At 38.6% G+C, this 18,310-nt stretch overlaps 1 pseudogene; it reads left to right on the top strand.

Moving 5' to 3' along the window:
* Nucleotides 1–5,030: 5,030 nt before the first annotated feature.
* LOC143861399 (uncharacterized) overlaps nt 5,031–18,310 on the top strand; it is a 29,371-nt pseudogene continuing 16,091 nt past the window's right edge.

Below are 18,310 nucleotides of genomic sequence, written 5' to 3'. Positions count from 1 at the left end.
TTTGGCGCCATCACCTCAGTTACCTGAGCCATGGCGGAAATTGGAAAACACGAGAAATTTCTCCATCTCGTCTTCTGAATTTCTCCTTTGAAGATTTTCTTCGGTAAGTCGCAGATTTTCTCCTCTTTCATGTTTTCACGCCTTTTTATTTGTTTTTTACTTGTTATTTTTGTATTTTTTTGTTGGTGTGATGATTCATACTTGGTAGGTTGATTTTCTACTGTTTTAGTGTTATAATGGTTGTAATCGGACTGCATTGTTGTCGAATCGGATTTCTCTTTGCTTTTTCCCGTTTTGCGCCAACCCCTACTAGTTTGGGACAAAGGTTTAGTTGAGTTTTTTTTATTATCGGTTTTTATAGTTTTAGTTGAGTTCTTATAGTTTGGGACAAAGGTTTAGTTTAGTTGAGTTGAGATGGAGTAAAAACGGTGTTGATGGTCAGATAAACAGAAATTATGAGGTCTGAGATTCTGTTTGGTTGCCAAAATACGGGATATATACCAGGGAGTTTTTATGGTTTTTAGAGAGCCACGTCAGCACCATACTCTGTTTGGTTGCTAATATAGGGTACGTTTGGATGCATGTAGAACCCTCATAAAGTAATGGGGTAAGTAGTCAACAGGGAGAAGGCAGGCAAAGTATTGCCAAGGTGAATCCCAGGGAGAGTAAGTTTTTATGTTGCTTGGATTTGGATGCTTGCAAATAGCTGGTAGAGTGCTGAGAAAGTAAATAATTTTGCATTTGGTTCCATGTAAATGGCATATGTAATGCTGGAAAAGTAGAGTATGTGTTGTTTGGATGCCTGGTTCTAAGTAGTTTACTTATGATAATTTTCATATTATACAAATTACATAATATGCTCTTTGAGCTTAATTTTTACATGGCGCATTAATCACCCTAATTCCATCTTAATAAACCACGTAAGAACTGATGCGAACAAAATAAACCACATCAAACCAAAAAAAAGCAAGTACATCCACATCTAACAGGTGCCAAATTCCTCTATTTTCTATGCTCCTTAATTAGTCGTTAATAATCTTGATCGCCTTCTGTCCCTCTTATTTCATCTGCAAAGTACTCATCGACCCAAATAAATGATTGTGTGTGATCCTGCATAACAAAATCTTTATTATTTGAGAAATTTCTCTCTTAAAAGTGTTGATTAACATACGAAAACGAATATTACTAGATTATAGGGAGATCGGTAAAACCATCGCCCCTTATTCTTTTCCATCAGTGACAGATTCGGTGACACAAAACCCTTAACAACAGCATTTAGCCACGGTGCCCACCATGTTGGCCTAAATCTGATTCAATGCATAAAATATTACAAATGTGAGCCGGAACATTCTGGCATAGTCATGATTAAAGCGTAAACAACATTGCATGCCAAACCATGCCCAAGAAAAAAAAAATAACAGAGGTTGCATAAAGTATATCACAAAATATTTTGAAATATATAAGGGCCGATGGTTGGCCCTGAAATTCTATTTTAATGATCTGAACCATACATTCGTTAATCGTCACTAAAATACAGGCTAAGCTAAAAAAATCTTCTATGTTTGATATGTATACCCACTGTGAAAAAGAATAGCCTCAGAGAATATCAATAAACACAATGAAAATTAGCAGTTCCCAAATTTTGAAAAGCGAGCATAAAAGAAAGATAGCTAGAGTCGGGTTTCATTACAACTTTTGCAAATTTGAATCAAATATTCTATTGGGCACTTTAAATTTGGTAGATCCAGACATCCCTGCTTACACACCAATATTTAAAAATGATAAAAAATGCTTACACACCAATTGCGATAAGAAATACCAAAGTCTCAAGAGAAGATTTTTTGATTTGATAATCATGTTATAGATGAAATGTTCTCTTAATCCAAGTGTTAAGACTCATGGGACTTTGTTAAAATTGTCCATCTGTTTTCTATATGAAGTAGCAATTCAGACTGCATGTAAAACCCCCTTATCATGAAACATAGGAAGTTCATGAGTGAACTTTCTTCGTTGTTTGTCGGTCCATATTGCTTCTTCAACAAGGGAAGAATCCAAAAGTTTTCCTTCAAGTTTCTAATAGTAAAAAGAAAAGTTATATTTTGGTCCTTTTTATAACTGGTAATTTTGGTAAAATAAGGACGGTTAAGCGTAAGATTCTAAAATTAAAAGAAAATGAATATAACAGTGCCTTTTATACCCAAGATTTTCTTGACATGTGTCACAGTAGTATGATTTCTGATAGGTGCACCTAGTGGAGTCCACTAAGGATTAGGATTGTACAGCGGTACAAAAAGTGCTCGTTGCATGGATTGATTAGAGGTAGTCTAAGTGCTGTCACAACAGAGGTCAGTCGCTGACATCAGATTCCAAATGTCATTTTCGAGCGATTACTTGATCGCGACTGATTGTAATGGGTAGAATTATTGTTAGAGTGCTGCTATGGAGACTTGCTGGGTAGAATTATTGTTAGAGTGCTGCTATGGAGACTTGCTGCCTAACTTAGAGTGCAACCCAACAAATCCTCACACTCCGCATGACACTGTGAGGGACAATTTTGCCATTTTCAGCGGCATCTTTGCAAAGGAAGCTCAACTGAGAAAAACAGAAAGAAATTCAGAAGTACAAGCACAGAGCGGACTCAGAGAAAATTACCTCATTCCACCTCTCCAACCTCCTAAGCTCGGTCGGACTCAGCCAGTGCTCGACGAGGACTTCCTTGGAAGAAAATTCACTCAAATCACTAGCCTCAGTGATTTGTATATGCTTAAGTGTCTCCTTATCCTCGTCTTCCAAGCCCAAGTTTCGTCTCACCGGGGTGAGATCTCACTCTCTCCACGTCGTACTAAATTCCTACACCTCGCCCTGGCCGAGCCTCACAAAGTACTTATTCTTCCACACATGGATGAAAGTCGGCGCCATTTTTTACCTTTTCAGCACTCTACGAGCCATTTGCAAGCATCCAAATAACATAAAAACTTACTCTCCTAGGGATTCACCTGGACAATACTTTGCTTGCCTCCTCCCTGTTGGTTATCAAGGTTTAAAATTTCAGTTTGGGTTTCGGACATAGCCGAAACCGAAATTTCAACCGAAATTCGATACAAAAACAAATTTCAAACTTGTGCCGAAATTTTGGAAAAAATTTCAAAATTTCGGCCAAAATTACCAAAATTTGGCACTCTGGCCAAAATTTCGGTTTCAGGTAGTTTCGGTTTCGGTCGAAATTTAAAATCATGTTGACTACTTATTTGCAAGCCATTTGTAAGCATCCAAATAACATAAAAACTTACTTTCCTAGGGATTCACCTGGACAATACTTTACTTATTGATCCACGTAAAAGAACCCAACTAGAACCAGGTTAGAGCTGGGTAGATTCCTTTTACCTCCTTCATGAATTTTTTCTAAAGGATTAGCCGACCCCAACTAGTTTGAGACAAAGGCTTTGTTGAGTTGAGTTGAATTGAGTTGTTGACTACTTATCCCATTACTCTATGAGCATCCTATGTTTATCCAAATGGACCCTTTCTGTTTCTCGGTGATTGGGTGTTTCCTAGAGTTCTATTATTCCTTTCTACGAATGAATACGGTGGAATAAGACGAGCAGGTGTTTAAGCTCGATATTGCTGATCGTTTTCGTTCTTCAAGGAAAATTTTATTGTTGTTTTGTACTTATGGATTTTGCTAGCCATTTGGGTGCCACATCAGAAAAATTCCCCATTTGGTTGCCAACATAGCATTGAACTAATTCCCAGGAGACTCCCTGGGATGTCTCTTGGATAATTATTGCATGTCCATTGAGGTGACATTCTTGTCCCATCCAAGCCAAAAACTAGAAAAGGTAGAATTTTACTTAAAATTTCTTAGGAATGGTGCATTTCGCGCTTTCTCTCTTCTCTCTATGTTGGTAATGACACTCCCTACTTATTCCCCGACTCTCTGAGTCTATGCTGTGCAAGCAAACACTGCTGTACTACTTTTCTTCGAGATAATTCCAGGCAAATCCAATGCTCGTCTCCTCCCTATTGACTACTTATTCCACTACTCTCCGAGTCTATGCCGCGCAATCAAATAAGCTGTTTCTCGGCAAATTGGTGTTTTCTAGAGTTCTAGAATTCCTTTCTACGAAGTGTGTTTAAGCTCACTATTGCTGATTGTTCTCATTCTTTTAAGGGCAAATTTATTGTTGTTTTGTACTTTAGGCTTTTTTGGTTGTTTTGGTCTTAAATGAGCTGGAATAAGCGGTGGCGCATTTGTGATTTTGATTTTCTTTTTTTTGTAGTTTCTTATTTTATATTTTGCTCCTTTTTCTAACTTTTCCCTTTTTTATTATTTTTGGATAACAAATATGGTTATAGATTTTCGATTTTAGACTTTCTGGTATTTTTGCTCTAGCTCATGAAATGAATGATGCTGAAAATTTTTTGTTCGTTCCTGCTTTTTTATTTTTTTGGTTTTATGTTTGGTGGAAAATGTGAATGTGGTGATTGTAGCTGATGAAGTGAATGATGCTGAAATTTTTTTGTTCATTCTTGCTGTTTTATTTTTTGGTTTTTTGTTTGGTGGAAAATGTGAATGTGGTGATTGTACTTAATTTTACAGTTATTATTTTTTTTTGTCTTAAATGAGCTGAAACTCAGTGAAACTAACCCTCCTGGTGTTTTTCTTTAATTATTCTTCTGATTACTGCTTTTATTTTGGGGGGATGGAAGTGTGCCAATATATGTTTTTTTTTCTGAATTGTCAAAAGAGACGAGTACAACACGAGGACTTCCCAGGAGGTCACCCATAAGTGTGCCAATTTTTTAATTATGATTTCTTGTTGTTTTTGCTCTTAAGTGTATGGAGTATGTGTTTTAAACTTCATCAACCTTGCCTTCATGCATTTTACTATTCTTCTGAGCATTGACGATTTCTAATAAAAAGATTCTCCTTTTTCTTGCAATTTTTCTTTTGTCATCTTAGATGCCGCATAATTGATCGCATTTAGACCAATTGGCGAAGTCCCACCTGGAATTATCATTTTCCAGCCATGGTTCTTGGGCTGAGAACAAAAAACAGGAAAGGTACTTCTCTTCAGGTCGACTATGTCATTCTCATACAGGAGATTAAGCCATGGCCTCCATCTCAGTCTCTGAGATCTCTCCGGTCCGTCGTGTTGCAATGGAAAAATGGTGACCGGAATTCTGGTTGTACGAACATTGTTGTTCCCTCGAATGGTTCTGCAGTTGATGGAAAAATTGAATTCAATGACTCCATCAGGCTTACAGTTACTTTGTCTAGGGAGGTATCTGTGAAAGGAAGCGTCACCAATACATTTAGGAAGAACTGTTTGGAGTTGAACTTGTACGAGCCTCGTAGGGATAAGAAAGTGAAAGGTCAACATTTGGGAAATGCCGTGATAGACTTGGCGGAGTATGGTATCGCCAAAGAAACTGTCAGCGTTAGTGTTCCAATAAATTGCAAGAGAAGCTTTACAAATACAACTCAACCAGTTTTATTTGTTAAGATCCAACCCTTTGATAAGGACAGTACTAGCTCTTTGTCAAGGGAGAGTCGATCGAAAGAAACACCAGTGGTCAATGAGGGTAGGGAATTAGTTTCTGCTTTGATGGACAAAGAGTATACTGAGGAAGTTGAGATTGCCTCTTTTATCGATGATGATGGTTCATCACATTCATCCTTGACTATCTCCTCGTCCTCTTTTGAAACTAGTGAAGATTTGCCTTCTCAAAATGATTCTATGGGCAATAGGAAGCTGCAAAAAGAGGTGAATATTCATATTTGTTTCTTTAATATCTTATATATTACCTTTCCTTTCTAATGTTGTTTATGTTTTGGTAACTTTGAATGTTCTTATGTTGCGGACTCCAAATTAGACCTGCTTGATGAATTTCTTTATTAGCTTATCATCAGGCCTATTGGTCTAAATGGATTTTGAACGTATCTACCTGTTATAATTTTTCACGCCCTAGGATGCAAATTCTCTCTTAAATTCAGTGGTTTCATTGTGTGTGCCATTTCATATGCACTCTGGAATGATATAGACTCGGGTTTATATTAAAGGCATCAAAACCTCTAACAATTCTTTTATAGAGTCCAACTATGGACAATTTCGAGCACTTTACTGTCATTTGCCATCCTAATTTTTGGCATGGCATAAATTAATTCATGTTGGGTATCATCTATATTCAAGTGGGTTAGACTGTTGATCATGAGTTTCCATTCAATTTCAGAATCCATCAGTAGCAGTGGAGAAGAAAGGAAGGGGTAATGGGGTACCTGTCTCACCTTCGGAAACAGTGCCTATGAAATCAGCTGTGGAGCCAGTAATAGCAGTATATGCCTCAAACCGAGCCATTTCACATCAGAATCGGAGTTCATCCCGAGCATCATCAATAGACATCACTGAGTCAGGGAGCCCGGCAAATAGCGATGCTTCTGCATCCAACTTTCCTGAAAGGATCTTAACAGTGAACCCAAATAAACCGGGCCACATTCAATCATTTTCCTTATCTATAGATTATGGGTCTACAAAGGAAGAAATAAAATCTAACAACATCACTAGAGGCTTTGGAAGGGATGATTTGGTTCAGGGGACTCATGAAAAAATTGTGGAGGGCAGAAGCAGAATGAAAGAAAATGCAGTGAACCACATAAAAGATGAAAATAACACCAACGGCATTGGAGGCAGAGTTGAAGACTCAGATTCGGATCTTCAATTAAATGATAAGCGAACCCAGTTAAGCACTGGCAATTCAGAAGCCAATGAAAATGAGGCTGGGAAACCTTGGAGACAGAATGGGTTAGGGGAGTCTGTGAATACTAGTGGTATACCTCAAATGGTTACGGAGGACAAAAATGAAAACAAGCATGTGGAAAATGGACAGGAAGTAAAAGTTCATTCATTAGGAAATGGACACTTGATTAATCACCGTCCTCACCATACACCAGTCAATCACCAGCATATAATTTCACATGATGTTCACAGAAAGCTTACGGTGTCTGTCAGTGATCCAATCGCATCAAGCAGGAGTGATCTTGGTGCAAAATGTAATATTGCTTTAACCAGCGACCAACAAAATCACACAAAATTTTCTGTTAGGTCATCACTGGAGTCAGGGGGGAGCACCACATCAGTAACTGATGATCAGATTATGGAAGAAGTAAAGAAAATTGATATTTTAGAAGATGCAAATAAAAATGTGAGGAATTTTGTAGCAGATACGCGAAACAATGGCTGGGGAAATAGGAGTGTGGCTACTGATAAAATTAAGCATGTTTCGAGGGAGACACGGGCCAGGTACGCTGAGAGGAAAGTAAGGCAATTGGAGGATAGAATAGAGATGCTTGAGGGGGAATTGAGAGAAGCTGCTGCAGTTGAGATTGGCCTTTATTCTATAATTGCTGGGCATGGGAGCTCCCCACAAAAGGTCCATACTCCAGCTCGACGCCTTTCAAGGCTATATATTCATGCTTCTAAAAAATGGCCTCAAGGAAGGAATGCAAGTGTGGCTAGAAGTGTTGCATCAGGACTTGTATTGGTTGCAAAAGCATGTGACAATGATGTCCCAAGGTATATGTAAAGTCTTACTCACTGTCTATCCCTTAACTTTTCTTGACGTGTCATAAAATGTTAGGCAATGATGCTTGTTTAAGATTCCATGTGTATGAAGTTGCATTATGCTAAAGCTCTTTAGTTTAATGACTTTATGTCCCTCCCATGTTGCATAGCCTATGTCACAAATATCTCCGATATTTTGAAAATATCACGTTTTTATTGCGACATTTTAATAAAACGAGAAATCCCAAAATAATCCCAAGATTTTAAAATATAGAGATATTTTCATTTTTATCATAAAATATCACGATATTCATGGTATCATCCCAATATTTTTACTTTACTTTTATTTTATTTTTCTTTTTAAATTTTATATGTTTATACACTTTTAAATAATTTTATTTTTATTGTTTTTTTTTCCCGATATAAACCTGACAAAAATAAAAAATAAAAAATTGATATATCCCGAGATTTTCCCTTGCCGAGAGATTACCGAGTACGATATTTGTGACATAGTGTGTAAGTTGTAACTATATATTAAGGGAGATTATTTTTTCACCCCCACCGTAGGATAATGCGCCCCACTTGTAATGTGATTTGAAGTAAAAAAGCGTTAAAGTCTTCCCACAATTCCGTTAAAAGATTTTTTTAACTATATATTAGGGAGATGATTTTTCTTTTGAATGATATGGGACTATTGATTAATCGTCTTTGTTTCTAAAAGTTATGTACACTTTGTCTAAAAACTCGTCTGTTTCCTTGGAGATTTGACCAATGCCGGTGTATTTTCAATACAGGTTGACCTTCTGGTTGTCCAATTCAGTTGTGTTGAGGACAATCATCACTCAAGCTGTTGGAGATTCACAACTTCCCATTTCGTCTGGACCTCTTGTTGTAACAAATGGTGCTGGAAAGACGACCAAGAGAAAAGTTTCTCCGTTGAAATGGAAGGAGTCTCCTCTCAATAAGAAAGAAACAAAGTTTGCTCTTTCCCAAATTTTCAATGATTGGGAAGACCCACACACATTTATAACTGCATTAGAAAAGATTGAAGCCTGGATCTTCTCTCGTATCATTGAGTCTGTGTGGTGGCAGGTCAAATTCTAATTGTCCTTCCTTTCATGGCTTTTTAGATTATTGTTGTTTGCATGAATCTCCCAATGAATATAATATAAGGGAAATGTTATCAGCAAAGGCATTTTTTGATATTTGCACACACCCAGCTGTTTTTCTTCTTTAATTGGCTCTGAAAGTTTTTTGGAAATGTAATAACCCTTTTTTTTGGGTAAGCAAGTTGGGCATTTTTTGATATTTGCACACACCCAGCTGATATTTGCACACACCCAGAATTTGAAGTATGAAATAGGATTACAAACGGGGATAAATATCTCCACTAGAGTCTTTTACAATGAGATACTGGAGAGCTCTTTGGAAAAAAATTATGGAAAAAATTATGATAAAAATTCTAGGGTCTAGTAGGTTTGGATGGAAAGCAAGGTTGCCAAGGCGGGAATCGAAAGCAGGATTCGATTCGGGATTTTCGAAAGCGGGAATCGAAGGCTCCTGGGATGGTGGGAAGCGGGAATCGTGGGTTTGCCAGAGAGTCGACGGGGATTCGTCGGGGAATCGTCGGGGAATCGCTGAGAGTCGTGGGGAGTTGGGATTCGTTGGGGATTCGCAGGGATCACCTGGGAATCGGGGTTCCTATAAAGTGGGAATCGGGGTTCCTATAAAGTGGGAATCCGGGTTTTCATAAATTGGGAATCGGGGTTCCCCAGAATCGGGGATTCGAATCGAATCACGGTTCGGATTCGCGATTCGGAGATTCACGAATCCCCAACTCCAGGTACGAATCCTGCTTCTCTGGTGGAAAGTATATGCAAGTGGGTTTCGTGTACTCATCACAATTTTCGCTAAAAGTTGGGGCCGTTTAGCATAAAGAGCTCTAGTAGAGTCTTTTACAAAAGTATGTAATAACCTTTTTGACAGCTCTTTAAATACTAAAAGAGAAGATGGTTTGTGAAAATATCAAATTATGGTTGTGCTGATATCATTTCCATAATATAATTATCCTATCTTTTGAAGTACTCCTTGATAGACAGCTGATCATGATTCTTTGTTCTATCATCTCCAGACTTTGATTCCGCATATGCAGTCAGCTACAGGAGAGGGAAGTGAAAAAAAGATGGCTTTGAACTCTAAAAAAAGTTATGGAAGGAAAGATAGTTTGGGGGATCAACCGCGGGGAAATTTTTCTATAAACCATTGGAAGAAGGCTTTTAGGGATGCCTGTGAAAGGATTTGCCCTGTTCATGGTGCAGGGCATGACTGTGGTTGCTTACCTGCTCTCGCTAGATTGGTAAGAGTAGATGTTGAACTTATTGGCAATGTTGCACTTCCGAATTTCTTAATATGATCTGCATGTGTCTGTTAAAGTATAAAAGATTAAATGACGCCTTCTCCAACAGCTTAAGCTTTTGGAGTGACTGGTAGTTTCACATGGTATCAGAGCAAATGCCTGGGTTCAAACCTCCTTGATAGCAAAATCCACATGCAATGGCTAAACCCAAAAAGAGGGGGCCACATTTGGCACGTGTAGGCCAACCCTAAAAAAGAGGGGCCACACGTGAGGGTGAGTGTTAAAGTATAAAAGGTTACATGACGCCTTCTCCAACAGCTTAAGCTTTTGGAGTGACTGGTAGTTTCACATGGTATCAGAGCAAATGCCTGGGTTCAAACCTCCTTGATAGCAAAATCCACATGCAATGGCTAAACCCAAAAAGAGGGGGCCACATGTGGCACGTGTAGGCCAACCCTAAAAAAGAAGGGCCACACGTGAGGGTGAGTGTTAAAGTATAAAAGATTAAATGACGCCTTCTCCAACAGCTTAAGCTTTTGGAGTAACTGGTTGTTTCACAGGGTCCATGGAAACCTTATTAACACTGGGTTTGGGTTTTACTGGAGCCCACTTCCTAGTTTTGTGACAAAGTTTGCCAGAAAGATGGAAAGTATATGCAAGTGGGTTTCGTGTACTAATCACAATTTTCACTAAGTTGGGACCGTTTGGATAGAGGGGAAAAACTATTATGGAAAAAATTCTAGGGTCTAGTAGGTTAGGATGGAAAGTATATGCAGGTGGGTTTCATGAACTCATCACCATGTTCACTAAAAGTTGGGGCCGTTTGGATCGAGGGGAAAAAAAAAATTCTAGGGTCTAGTAGGTTTGCAATTTCCTTGGAAACGGGGCAAAATTTTAATTTGGGAAAAAATTCCATGGAAAAGGAGTTAACCAGATGCTGGAGAATTAATTTTCCATGGAAAGTATTCTCCAATAAAAAATTTCATGCATCTAAATAGTTTTTTTTGGCAAGAATACAAGCATAAATATGCATTACCCATCCACTAGAGATTACACGTTTATGAGAGTAACTAGATGTGTAGTACACTAGTACACATAGTAATTACCAGGAGGATGGAAAGGTTATGCAAGTGGGTGACACTTTCCACACATTTTTTTTTTTTGCTTTTTCACCAAATTCCTGCATAGTCAGAGATGTGTATTACATACCGAAGGAGAATGTTAACTTGTCAGAATACCCAAATGCGTAGTATATGTAATGGTACTTTTATGTTTCTTACACGGGAGCAAAAGGTTCCCTGCTATTTCTTACCTTGATTTTTCTGTGACTACGCAATCGATCAATGTCATATGGATAACATATCTTGGTAAATGTAGCTTTATTTGGACTATTTTAAATGATAAATAAGCATGTCAAGGGTGCAAAGATGTGTATGTATAGTCTAAAGGCTGTTGTTTTCTGTTACCAGGTGATGGAACAATGTGTAGCTAGATTAGATGTGGCTATGTTTAATGCTATTCTACGTGAATCAGAGATTCCAACAGACCTTGTATCTGATCCAATTAGCGATTCCAAGGTTCTCCCTATTCCAGCTGGGAAATCAAGCTTTGGTGCTGGTGCACAACTAAAAAATGCTGTACGTACATTATTTTTTACTACTGTTAATGGTTTTCAGTCTTCTATAAATATGATTCTATCTTGTGCCATTAACCTTATTTGTCGCGGTATATATTTCTCTTTCCTTCAATTCCATTTTAGTGATGTCTGACCTTTGCAACTGTTTCGGTTGTGTAAATGAAATGAGCTGAACTTTGAATGAATCGAGTCAATCGACATTGACGTGTAATTAGAAATAAATAGATAAGATTTTTGGCTAGCTTTTAAAAATAAAAGAGTCCTCCTTTAGAATGATTGGTGATAACTGATTAACTGTAAGTGATTTGCAACATAATCTGAACCAAAAACAAGAAGTGCTCTGTTTTTTTTTTTTTTTTTTTATATCCAAAAATACTCCCGTGCTTGACTGAAGGATTATTTATTTTAATTTTTTGGTCGATGCCAGATTGGGAACTGGTCTAGATGGCTAACCAACCTATTCGGAATCGATGAGGATGACTCCCTTGTAGATGAGAATGGGCATGATGACAATAGAAAGGAGGCTTTGACATCCTTTAAACCTTTTTATCTCCTTAATGCATTGAGTGATCTCTTGATGCTCCCAAAGGACATGCTTTTGGATAGATCCATCAAGAAAGAGGTTTACCCAATAACTCAGACCCTTCTTCTGCGTGGTTTATGAAACTCACCTTGCCTGGCTTTAAATTTTCTTCACTGTTATTTATTTATTGAAATCAAATTTATACTTTTTGAAGGTATGTACCACATTTGATGCGCTCTTGATCAAGCGGATCCTTAACAGTTTTGTCCCAGATGAGTTCTGTCCGGACCGAATCCCGGAGATTGTGCTTGAAGCACTGGATTCAGAGGTTAGTCCACAGGAAAAGCTCTATATTCTTTCTTCTAATTCACTTAGTAATCTAAGAAACAAATTGTTATGGGTTTACATAGTTTTATTTCTTATTCCCGTGATAGCTACTAATTTAATAACATCCGAGAGTTCTACCATCCTCTGTTATGAGGGGCATTATTCTCTCCTAAATTTCAGAAATGGTTGACGATGGCTTGGGTAAGGAGCATTTCTGATAATGCTTAAGGTTTAGAGTTGTTTGTCATTTGTGTTCGATGTGTACCAGTACAACCAATGCCACTCCTAAAATATATTGAGTGCTTACACATCTAGAAGATCCACATCTTCAAAAATCATAGAATGGAAGTAAATATCTACCCCGATATTTGATCCAGAAGAAGAGCCTGATAAGGCATCAGTAGTGAGAAGAATATAACCATATCCTTAAACGAGAGGGATATCATCCTGAAGACCCTAGGCTGTTAAAATAGATACTAGCAAACTGAAGTAAGGAAAAATCAGATAAAAGGGAGGAAGAATTAGCTTTTGGGCACTGAATTGGCACGTAAAGTAGAAACCCTTCAACAAATTGAGGAGATAGATAAAGAAGAGGAAGTGGGTTTCTTTTCCAAAAACCTTCATTTGGAAAGAGGATTACTTTTGAAAGAATATGACGATATCATTTGTTAACTTACCAACTTCTCCAAAAGCTTAAGCTATTGGAGAAAGGTGTTATTTATCTTTTATACTTTAACACTCCCGCGCACGTGTGGCCCACTTGGCAAACACGTGGCACATGTGGTCCCACTTTGGGCCGACCATCGCATGTGGAGTTTTGCTATCTGGGAGGTTTGAACTCGAGACCTTTGGCTTTGATACCATGTTAACTTACCAACTTCTCCAAAAGCTTAAGCTATTGGAGAAAGGTGTTATTTATCTTTTATACTTTAACATCATTATTGAAAGTGTTGCAAATGTTATGTTTTTTAGTACAGGTAGAAATAAGTCTTATGAAAGGCTTTACTTGTCTTTTATTTTCACCGGGGGTTTAAATATGTAAATCTCATATTTATAACTAAGTTATAAACGTAATTGTGCCTTTTAAGTGAGTGGGGCTCATGCATTCAGGTGGGCTTTCCCCTCACGAACGAGAATAAAAAAGGGTTGTACGTGGGCTTCCCAAACCCTATGACTCCTTTCCCCCAAATAACTTCCTCCCTACTCTCTTCCTATATTTCTATCTCCCTCCCTTAACATATTTTCTTCCTCTTCCACTCTAACTTTTCAATCTCCATCGACTGAAACAATCATAAGGGATGAAATTAGCTAGAGACAGAAATCTAGGGTGCCAAGGCTTAAAGAATGATAAAAAAATACTATTTATTTTCATAGAATGACTAATTTAAGAAGAATCAATTCCATTAACTCTATCCAACATAATGGGCGGCTGATAGAAGAGAACACGGAAATCTTAAAGTATATAATTGAATATTTCAAAAGTTTGTACTCAAAGGAACACCAATGGCGACCAAAAGTGGGAGGATTACCCTTTCCTACTATACCAAGAAAGTTAGGCTGCATGGTTGGAAAGAGCCTTCAAGAAAGAAAGTTGGAAAGAGCTTCGAAAAAGATATAAATAAAAAATGTAGTGTTTGACATGAAAAGAGATAAGTTCATGGACTGCACGGCTTTCCCTTGCCAGACTTTTTAGGAAGATATTATATGCAGTGTTTCAGGAATGCCATGAAAAAGGAAAGATAAGGAAAGGTGTGAACTCAAATTTCATCACCTTAATACCAAAGAAAAGAGCATCGGAAAATTAAAGACTATGTTGGGAAAGTCGCCTTGTTTCCCACGGTTTGGTGGGAAGCAAGATTAGAAACAAGTTCTTTTTAGGTTTTAGTAAAATCTAAGGTATAAAAAGGCAAGAGATGGGTTTCTTGGCGTGGGAGGCTCTTTGTGTGACAGCTGCAAGGAGGGGGATGGGACAAAGAAGAGGTTTTCTTCTCGGGTTCTCTTGGGTATGGTCTTAGTTGAGAAGCAAGGAAAGGGTTGCGGGATTGTGGGTTTCGGGTTTAATCCCATTGTAATCCTTGTATTTTGTTTTCACATTGTGGAAGATCGTGTTCTCGCCCGTGGATGTAGGCGTCTTGGCTGGACCACATAAAATCTTGCTGTTTATCTTGTGGCTTGCGTTTATCTTTGCTTTTCCATTTATTTGTGCAGAATTGGATCGGTTTTGCCTGACAGCTTTTCTCAACAAGTGGTATCAGAGCTCATGTTGGAGTAATCATTGTGGCCGGGTGGAGTGATCGTTGGTTTTGTGGATGGATCATGGTTAGAGCGATCATTAGTGATGAAAAGATTGTCCAAGAAATTGTCGTTCGAGTTAGAGCTTCCACAATGAGGTTGAACTGAGATGACGGTAACATCGGTTTCTACCCAATTTCCGAAGCATCGGTTTCTATCCATCTCTAGGGTTGATTGGGTGAGTCAACAGGTTAACGGTTACACGTGTGCATTGGTCATGTTAATCGAATCGGGAGGACTAAGAGCCCGGATGATTTGATGGTGTGTAGCCAGTGCTTCGGAAGGCCAATGGTGGTTTGCGGCCACAATAGACTGGTGGCAAAATCAACGGAGAATCTTCAGGTAGCTGGGAAACAAGCCAAGGTAGAGATTGTTGGGAAAGTTGCCTTGTTTCCCATGGTTTGGTGGGAAGCAAAATTAGAAATAAGTGCTTTTAGGTTCTAGTAAAACCTTGGGTATAAAAAGGCATGAGATGGTTTTTTCTTGGCGCGGGAGGCTCTTTGTGTGACGGCTGCAAAGAGGAGGCATGGGAAAAGAAAAATTTACTTCTTGGGGTTCTCTTGGGTACGGTCTTTGTTGAGAAGCAAGGAAAGGGTTGCGGGTTTGATCCCATTGTAATCCTTGTACTTTGTTTTCTCATAGTGGAAGATCGTGTTCTCGCATGTGGATGTAGTCATCTTGGCTGAACCACGTAAAAGCTCGACGTTTATCTTGTAGCTTGTGTTTATCTTTGCCTTTTCGTTTATTCGTGCACGATCGGATCAGATTGTTTGATGGATTTTCTCAACACACTATATAGGCCTATTAGTCTCATCCACAATTTGTTTAACATTATTTCGATGGTCCTAGCCAATCGATTAAAGAAAGTTATATGAATCATAATCTCTCCTTACCAAGAACCTTTTGTGAAAAGAAGATAAATTCTAGATAGAATTTTGGTTGCCAATGAAATGTTGCACTCTACAAAACAGGAAGAACACTTGACATTATCTGCAAAACAGACATGGAAAAGGCACATGATTATATTCGGAGCACGTTGGTGAGGTTGGGTTAAGGCCAGCCTATCGTTGGCACAATTCTTGATTCATTCATGTAAACGGAACATCGATTGAATTTTTTCTTGGTAATTCTAGGGGATTATGGCTATGGTTTTAAATTTCGGTTTCGGTCGACATGGAAACGGAAACATTTCGGTTTCGGTGGAAATCTTGTAAAATCACGGAAACATATGGAGACATGTAAATGGTGAAATTTTAAGAGAAACTTTGGGAAATCCTAGAATAAGCACAAATACACACATAGAAACCATCAGGAAAAAAGTCATCCATAATGGCTTAATCACATTGAGCAACTAGTGACATGCGTTGTTGCACATTTCTGGAAAGTAAAGTCAATAAAGAAGTACAATATAATGAAGTATAAGAAAGTACAATGACTAGTTTCCGCTCTAAGTCCCCTAACTGTATTTCAATACGACATAGAGTTGTTGCGAGGTAATATTGGTCACAAGCCGATCTGACATAATAGCATTCTCTACATTAATGAACTGAAATGCAAATCATAACATCTTTCCTTTATTTTTGTCGTTCCAACTATTTCGGTCAAATTTTAGGAATTTCGGCTGAATTTCAGTCAGATTTTGGGAATTTTGGTCGAATTTTGAAAATTTTGGTTGAAATTTCGAAAAAATAATGACGTTGAAGGAATCCGTGTAGGTTTTGTTTCGGTGGGGATGGAAATGGAAACATTTCGTCCGTTTTGGGGAAATTTAAAGCCATGATTATGGCTATGGGACCCAATATCACCTTATTTATTTATTTGTGTGGTTGAGGCTCTTAGTCTTTTCATCAAGAAAGGCAGAGTTGGAAAAGGTGAACGGATTAAAAGTAAAGAAAAAGGGATTTGCTAGCGTCCATCGTGAAAGGCATTTCGCGGATGGTCTGTTGCATGTGACAGCAGCCACCTCGTGAATGAAGACAAAATCTGCTGAAAAGTGAGCCTGTGTGGCTGCTGTCGCATGCAACAGACAATCAGCGAAATGCCTTTTGGGATGGACGCTAACAAATCCCAAAGAAAAATGCATAGTCCATATCACATCTACAATTTGTGGACAACATTATCATATACCTAGATGCAAAGGAGGAAATGACGAACATCAAAATGATCTTTAGGTGGTTTGAAGTAATATCGGGACTAAAAATAACTTCCGAAAAAAGTTTGGTAGAAAGAGTTAATATGGAATGAGAGGGTCTTACTACAGGTGCCTCAATCCTAGGATGCATACAAGAAAAGCTGCCACTTAAATATCTGATCTACCATTGGGCCTCGGCATCCTAGCTCCGTACTTATAGGATCCGGTATTTGAAAAGGTCGAGAGGAAGATCACCTCTTGAAAAAAGAGTTTCTTATCTTTGGAGGAAGAATTACACTTAGTAAAGCAACCCTCTCAAACATTCCGGTCTACTTTATGCCCATTTTCCGGTTGCCCTCCAATGTGAGCAAGAAGCATGGTTTAAAATTTCGGTTTCGGTAACCGTTTCGGACCCCACCGAAAACTGAAATTTCGGTCCGAAATTTGGTAATTTGGTTCGAAATTCCAGACCGAAATTTTGTAACACTTTAAAAAAAAAATTAAACAATGGCATCTAAACAAAATTTCGGTCGAAATTTAAAACCATGGCAAGAAGGTGAAAGCGAAGGAATTTCTTATGAGAGTTGCACCCCTGTCGCTTTTTTAAAAAGGGGATGTGGCCTCCTCCTATGCGATGGGGGACTGGATTTGTAATGGATGTTCTTACCCCAATTTTAGAAGACGCAAGAAATGCAGAAGATGCTCTGACATACAAATGCCATTACAGAACCATCCTGAGCCCTCCACTAGAAAGGGCAGGGGAAGGTTGACACCCCATTCGTCAACCCCTATGATTCTGTTTTCGCAGATGGGGAATTGGAGGAGGTCGACGATGGACATTCTATAACGCTTGAAATATCTGGTAAACGGGCTGAGGCCCGAACCGAACTTGTCAAAAGGAATCTAATCGGAAAAAAAAAAAAAAACCGGGCTGGTGGTGAAGTTTGGAGATGGGCAAGATGGTTTTGGGATCTTTCGGAGTTATCGGAACCTTTCATTATTAGTAAAAACGAAATTCTATTTGGGTTTCATTCATTAGAGCAGGCTGATAAGGTATATCATAAAGGAGCAGCGGCGTTTGGGGAATATCTTTTATCCTTAAGTCCATGGCACCCGGTGTATAAAACCGGCGCTAAAGCTATATGGATTCGCTTTTTGGAATCCTTTGCATGCCTGGAGTTACACAACCGTGGAAGCTCTTGGTAGCTTCTTTGGAACTGTAGTACAGGTGAAAATGGAAGGTGACTGCTCGCAAAGCTTAGAATATGCTAAGGCGCAGATCTTTACCTCGCAATGGGCTTTTTTACGATCAGTGGTGCGTTTAAAGGTTGCTGGCCGGTTCTACTCCATCGGAGTTGCCGGGGAATTTGGGAATGATATTAAGATTGCAGCAAATCCGGTACACCCTCACTGGAACACTTATCCTTTTGCAAGGGCCGTGGACGGGGGAAGAGGATCGGGATACTGATCGGTGGGCCAAAAA

The sequence above is a fragment of the Tasmannia lanceolata genome, unplaced genomic scaffold (assembly GCF_043159265.1).
Source record: "Tasmannia lanceolata isolate RefF3 unplaced genomic scaffold, GAP_Taslan_0.1 ptg000037l, whole genome shotgun sequence".
NCBI classification, from domain to species: domain Eukaryota; kingdom Viridiplantae; phylum Streptophyta; class Magnoliopsida; order Canellales; family Winteraceae; genus Tasmannia; species Tasmannia lanceolata.
Note: the sequence above shows the minus strand (reverse complement) of the source record. Positions and strands in the feature narration are given on the sequence as shown.